Consider the following 7,625-nt stretch of genomic DNA (forward strand, 5'->3'; position numbering starts at 1 on the left):
AAATGGCTAAATTGGTAAAGTATTCCTTTAAAATTGGGGTTTAATTGTCAACCTAAAATTTCTTACTTTTAATTCTCATAACAGCTGCTGTCCTTTATTAAATACAAATAGAAGGACCGTTACGGTGGCAGCTCAAGTACAAATTTCCATTGTCATCTCTTCCTTGTGAGCCCTCAAAGTGCCCGGGAGAATTGGGAGAGAGAGAGAGAGAGGGGGGGGTAGCAAGTGAGAGAGAGATCCTCTCACATACACTAAAAAAACAAAACTAAAAAAAACTCCCAGTTTCACCGCCAAAAAACATTCTCACACTCACCAAACTCACACATAGACCCCAATAAAACCCTTACAGTCAACAAAAGCCTCTCACATCCACCAAAATCAAGACTCTCACTCACCAATGAAACTCACACACAAAACTGTTTCAGGCAAGTTTTATACACACCAAAAAAAATAAAAATAAAAATAAAAATAAATAAAAAATCTCTCACTCACCATAAAAACTCTCATCTTGGCCAATAAACAATCAAATACACTGAAATTCACACCAAAAAAGTCATACACACCCAAAAACTCTCACTTACACATGTCCTTGTCTTTCTACTATACTTATACTTCTTTTGATGATGATGATGATGATGATGATGATGATGATGATGATGATGATGATGATGATGATGATGATGATGGTGAAGGCTTTCTGGTAGGTGGTTTGTCTTTGTGACGCGTGTGTGAAGTGTGACAGCATTTGGAGGCCATTTTGTTTCAGATGTGCGCCGCCGTCAAGGCCACGCGTTGAAACAACACAACCATGTTGGCGTTGAATTCATGTTTGTACACTCAAGGTCTTTTGACAAAGTGTCACTTTTACATTGATGTTGTTACTATGGTTACGTGGCGTTCAAATCATCTATGATGGATGAGTTCTAAATCATAATACTTGGTTACCTGAAAAGAAATATATGCATATAGTGAAATTGTAGTAGTAAATTAGTTAAATAATAATAATTTTAAAAAAACTACCTTTGCTCTCCCCATATATACTATATATAACATGATGAAATATTTTGAATATGTATAATTAAGTGTGATTTCCTTTCAATAAAAAAAATGTATTACAAGTCAAACTTTTTCAGAAACAATGGGAAGAAGAATATATAAATAAAAAAGTATTAATAAATGAATAGTTCTCTGACAGAGCTAATAACAACTGTGCATTATTGTTTTTGTCAAGGCCGAAGTTGTATTGTATTGTCTTGGATCTCAAAAATAATGTTGTGAATGGTTGAATTGAAAAAAATAATAATAGTGCAGTATGTATTTGTTAGGTTGTATGGAATTTTAATTGGTCGCATAGTTTATTTATTTAATTGAAGTGGTGCTTTGAGATGACTTTAATTTGTACAGTGATCAGACTCTTAACTGAAATAACTCATCTCCCAAATTTCCCCAAATGATTGAAACACCATTAATATGTTCCAGCCTCTTCCCCAAAGACAAAACAAAATGTCTGCTATGAAAACACGCTATGAAATTGTAAATTTCATGATCAAATCGAATTAAAAAGAATGAAACCGTTTTTGTTGCATTTTGTATCATTTGAATGGCCATTGTAGTGCTAGTGCTGCTCGCCTTGGCCACCTGGGGGCAGTACAAGTCCGACAGATTGCTATACTGTACTGTACTACTACTGTACAGTGTAGACATCTTAGCTTCTCTCAACTCGTCTCAGCTCCTCACAGAAGATAAAGAATATTTGGCTATGAGTGCCGTTATATTGGATTTCTAAATGTGTTGCTCCACCGTTTGTGTTCAAATATATGCGTTTCTCATTATGTGCTAGGATTAGCATTAAGCTAGTGTACGAAAGGCAAAGCTGGTTGTTTTACATACACAACAGGAAATTGTCTTTGTTTAGTTTTCAGGAAACTTGAATTTGCATTTAAAGGGATACTTTATTTATTTAGCCCATTGTAGCAATAAAAAGTTGAGATTTTGTCTATAATTAATTTGAAACTTTCATTATTTTTCACGTACAATTAGTACCTTTAAAAACACATTTTGCAACTTGCTGTCAACTGAAAATTACATCACAAGGGCTCAGGTAACCAATCACAGTTCAGCTTGTGAATGTCACATGACCAAACCTCGAAAACAGGTGAGCTGTGATTGGTTACCTGAGTCCTTGTGATGTCATTTTCAGTCGACGGCATGTTGCAAAATGTGTTTTTAAAGGTACTAATTGTACATGAAAAATAATTAAAATATCAAATTTATTATAGGCAAAATATTAATGTTTGACTGCCAAAAATGGCTAAATAAAGTATCCCTTTAACAGCTCGAAACTGCATGGCTGCTGAACGAATAGTTGAGTGGCAATACAGGGTTACGAAGTTAGGCCAGGTCCTGCTCCTGTCCTGAAAATGATTCAGCAAATAAAGGGGGAAAATGTGTGTGCTAAAAATAATAAACAGGGTTGACCACATCCTTATCTAAACAATCATCCCTTTCACTTAGTGAGTGTGGTACATTGCTGACGCGCAATGACTCATCAAACGTTGAGGTGACTAAACATTACTTCGAATGAAAATTTCCAGATAATCATAGGCATGCATCTGCTGCTCTTCCATTGATTTTCACCAGCAACGGCAAACGCGTGGCAAGAAAACCAGACCACGGCACGTCTCGTACCCAACACGCTGACTCGCCTTTACGAGCGTCCAACAATCTTGACCCAAGATGACAAAAGCTTCGTATGAAAACAAAAGCACCAGATCCCAGCCTCATTCTGATTTTGTTATTACTCAACAACTGACGATACTTTGTATCTGTACTTTAATGGTGCCACAGTGATTTAGTAATTAGCACACTGCCTCACAATGCTGGGGTTGGGGGTTTGAATCCAGGCTCCAGCCTCCCTGTGTAGAGTTTGCATGTTCTTCTGTACTTCTCTGACAAGAATCCATCAAATGTTTTCAATTTGACATTATTATATTCGTTAATTGGAACATCTTTTCTGACTGATGCTAAAATGAGAAATGTCTTGGGGTGAAATGAGTCCTCAAGTAATTTGAGCACCTCGATTAAAAAAAAAATTAAGGGAATTGTTTCTGCCTCGGGTGCTTCTTTATTTGGTGAGCATGGTCAGGAAGCCAGTCAAGCTAGCTGTAGCAATATGTACGACGGAACACGCCGCCAACATGGTGCGAAGGCCAGCTTCAAAATGATTTTTTTCCGAATACTTATGTTCGATTGCTAACTAATTAAGGACACTAAAAAAAAACAAAAAACCCAAAAAAAAACAGCCTTAATTACACTGACATTGTAAAATGTAGCATTTGTTCCAAGCGTTAGCGGCTAGCAGCTAAAGTGAGTGCCCCATATAGGTTGGCAGGTCCATCTGACTTTTCAAAGGAAGTTTAATAGGCGAAAGTGACTTGACACACTTTGATGCTACCAGCATGACAGTTTGGAATGATTACTTACTTACTTACTTAATGATTACTAAGACCACGCTTACTCTTTTGCTGTTTTAGCTGACAAACTCACTTCGTTCTGGTCACTTTGTCCCATCGCCCAAAATCTCACATACCAATACACAGAGGTCGTTCATTACGTGAAATGTCTTATTTTCTCTTGCGTATTCATAATTGTTCTTTTACTAGGCAAACATGTTTTTATTTATCCAAATACTTGATTATTCTATATCATTTTCAGTAGGATATTGAATACCAAAATATTTGATAACTGCAGCTTGCAGCCCTATAAATGTCATGTTGTCATGCGAGTGAACATGGCCGTGTGAAACCGGCCAGGTGACCTCGAGGTATTTCTGCAAAGGTTAAGCGTTACTGCTTTATGTCAGCCTCCCGAAAGCTTCCCGGCGGGACCGCGACCCTCCCGACCGCTGAGGTCAACACCACGCTCCTTGGATCACGTCGAAAGTGCTGATGCCGCGGGAAGAGAGAGAGAGAAAGAAAAGCAGGCTGCACGTCAGCTGTCAATGTTAGACAGATGGACGGACAGCCATGACCTCATGTCATGTGACATGTGACACCATCGGGTCGTCATGGGGACGCAATGCATCGACTGAGCAATGAGAAGATGGAAATGGAGAGCACATGATACTATACAGTATGTGTGTGCTGATGCATGGGACATTGTCTGTTAGCTGCTACGATTAAGAACGTCACTGGTTGATAGCAATGATAAAACTGAATATTATTGTTAGCTTGCTTAATTTAGTCATGTAATTTGACCTGATTAATGTTGCAACTTAAATAATAATTTATGAGGGGGAAAAAAAATCTTTAAATGGGAATGAATTGTAATTATTTGTCAAAAATTAAGTCATAATGTTATGAGGGGGGAAAAGTAGTTTAGGATTTTTTTTTTCTTTGCAGCATTGCCTTACTCTAGCATTTAGCTAATGTTTGTCTGCTAATTACGTGATTTGCATAAGATTACAACTAGTCAATGTGACATTTTTTTCATATACTTCAAATGTTATGCTTTCTTTTGTGATATTAGTATTTTTCCCCCTTTTGTATGCTAAACATTACATAGTTCAGCATCAAGTGAATATAATAGTTTTTTTTTGTTTTTGTTTTTAAATGATTGCTTATGAACAAATTAGAAAACAGGGCTTGGATTTTCAAAACACTACTTGCAATTAGCACAACCGTGCACACAAAATGCCAAACATCTTACACCCTGTCCAAAATTAAACACTCTAGTAAAAACTAGTATATGCACAATAAACCATCTTATATTACCATATGACACATTCACGTTTCATAAGGTATAACTCCAGTTACACACTGCTGTGTTAAATTTAAAACACATCTAGCAAACTACCTCTCAGTTATGTATCATCCATCCATACATTTTCTTGACCGCTTATTCCTCACAAGGGTCGCGGGAGGTGCTGGATCCTATCCCAGCTGGCTTTGGGTAGTAGGCGGGGGACACCCTTAACTGGTTGCCAGCCAATCGCAGAGTTATGTATCAGATTACTGTAACAGAAGTACACGAGAATGTGCGAATGTACAGCATGGGAAATTAACCAAACACAAGATGTATTGAAAATAGGATTTATATCGCTTCATAATACCAAAATCAGTCAACATAGACAATCACAACAAAACGTGTCCCAACACTGTAAGCCCAGAAAACAGACAAAAATGATGTACTATCAGCACAGGTTAAATTTACTATTAACAAATAAATAAATAAATACACATTTAATCAAAATATGCCAATGTAACTATGCTACGATTTGTCTGAACTTTTAATCACGTCAATCCATGGAACCCGATTTGATGACGATGTCCACTATTATTGTTCACGCTTTTTCTTTAACGGCTTCCAAACGAGTGCGGCCTCGCCTTTGTGTGCGTGTCTTTGGTTTGGAATTGGTCGCCTAGCAACAAGGCGCACAATTCAACATGCTTTTGTGCAGACACCGAAACAGTGAGAGTGATGTACACAAGTGTATGAACGCGTGTATGCGTTTGCGTCAGTGCGTGCCCACTAATAAGCTGAGCACGCTTTTTCCACTGTTGTACATTTGCTTTACTGTCACGTGGAAACCTGTCACGCACAGCACAAATACACACATAGTGTAAATTCTTCATTCACAGAGGACAGCGCTTCCTGACGTTGCATTAGATGAAGAAGCTGAATGGAAAGTGGTGATAAGCATTTGGCTGTCGTGTCACAGGGACACATTCAGTGACCATGAAGGTTCCACGAGAGTTCAAACGGGGAAAACACATCCTGTTAGCACAGCAGCCCCACTCGGAGGCTGCTGTCTTCATCGGTGAATGGTCAGGACCAGCAAGGCTTTCTCTGCTGACCTGCATTTACAAACCACATTCTAATATTTGTTCCTTGAAAGTGAAATAGGCTATTAGTTTATTCCTAATAGTCTGTTTTCTTCAGTTCACAGGGATCCTCTTGCTTATAGTAAAATAAAATAAAATAAATAAACATTACATTTTTGTCCATCTCAGGGGTCGGCCATTTTGCCACTTGTTGTTGACTGAAAATGACATCACAGTTGCTCAGGGCTCAGTTAACAACCAATTACACTTCATTTTGCAAAAGTCACATGACCAAACCTTCCAAGATGACTTAATGACTATTCAATTCACATACCGTGTTCGTAGTCATCGGGTCTTCAATTACCAGGGAAAGACCACTTTTTCTCAACATCAAAGACATTTTTAAATTGTTCAATGTACATAAAGTACATTTTTGTCAACTTCAAAGGCAATTTAAAGACTTCACTGAACATGGCTTACATGTATTTGTAAATGCTGAAGACAATTTAGCCTTCAGTGACCCATGTTTTTTTGTGTGTGTGGAAGGAAAATGGACTTTTTAATTGCTTGTATGCAAAGAGATGTGCCGAGCCACCCATCAAGTGTGAAATTTAACAACCAAGTAAGTCCTTCGTAATCTGCCTCTTCCTGAAAATGTGTCTGAGGAAGCACTTCTACCACAATGTTAAGTAAAAGAGGGACTAATTTACATTTAAAAAACACTCCACTCACGAGTATAATTATGGTATTTTTGAGAGAAAAAAATATTCATAAACAGGAATTAAATCTCAATGAAAAGTTATAATACATTATTAAGTTTTTGAAGGAAAAAACACGTGATGCAAGTGAAATGCGCTTACACAGAAAAACTCATTTTGTTTTGATTTGTGATAAATAAATGTAATTTAATAATGGTTTGACTTTTGCAGTATGCAAGCCAACCTGACTAGAATTGTCGCAAATATAAATTTGGATCAAATCTCCAAATTGTCTTTTCAAGCAGACATGCGAAGTTAATAGCTAAGACTAAAGCTGTTTCTCCCTTTTTGCATTTGTTAATGCATGTGTGACAGAAAGGAAAAGGTTAAATGTGAAAAGAGGAAGGTCCAGAGCATTAATTCCTTATGTGCTCCCATTTTGACCAACATGTCCATCTTTTGGCACAAAGCCTTTGCTCTCACTTCTCACTTCCTAACCGAGTTGCTTTCATTCATGAGTGCACACGCTAGTGGGTGGTGCGTCTGGGTCAGCAAGGTCTCTACTGGCCGATCAGAACCACTGACATATATTTGTTTGTTTGTTTGTTTTATTCAGCTTTATTTATCCGGGCAATGCATCCATCCATCCATTTTCTTGACCGCTTATTCCTCACAAGGGTCGTGGGGGGAGTTGGAGCCGATCTCAGCTGGCTTTGGGCAGAAGGCGGGGTACACCCTGGCCTGGTTGCCAGCCAATCGCAGGGCACACAGAGACAAACAACAATCCACACTCATAAGCAAGCACACCTAAGGACAATTCAGAGCGCCCCGGAGAAGACCCACACAGGCACGGGGAGAACATGCAAACTCCACCCAGGAAGACTTGAGCCTGGACTCCAACCCGAGTCCTCAGTACTGGGAAGCGGACGCGCTAACCAGTCATCCACTGTGCCGCCCCCAGGTTGAGAGCATTTTCATTTGGCTGGAGATGAGGCATTTCCAGGCATGCATTTATAAATGTCATTCCAATAAAGTGGTACTTTGACTTACAAATGTACCATTTTCTGACTTTTTCAAGTTCAGAGCCGCCTCTTGGTTGATGTTT

This window comes from Festucalex cinctus, chromosome 11 (assembly GCF_051991245.1).
Source record: "Festucalex cinctus isolate MCC-2025b chromosome 11, RoL_Fcin_1.0, whole genome shotgun sequence".
Classification (NCBI taxonomy): domain Eukaryota; kingdom Metazoa; phylum Chordata; class Actinopteri; order Syngnathiformes; family Syngnathidae; genus Festucalex; species Festucalex cinctus.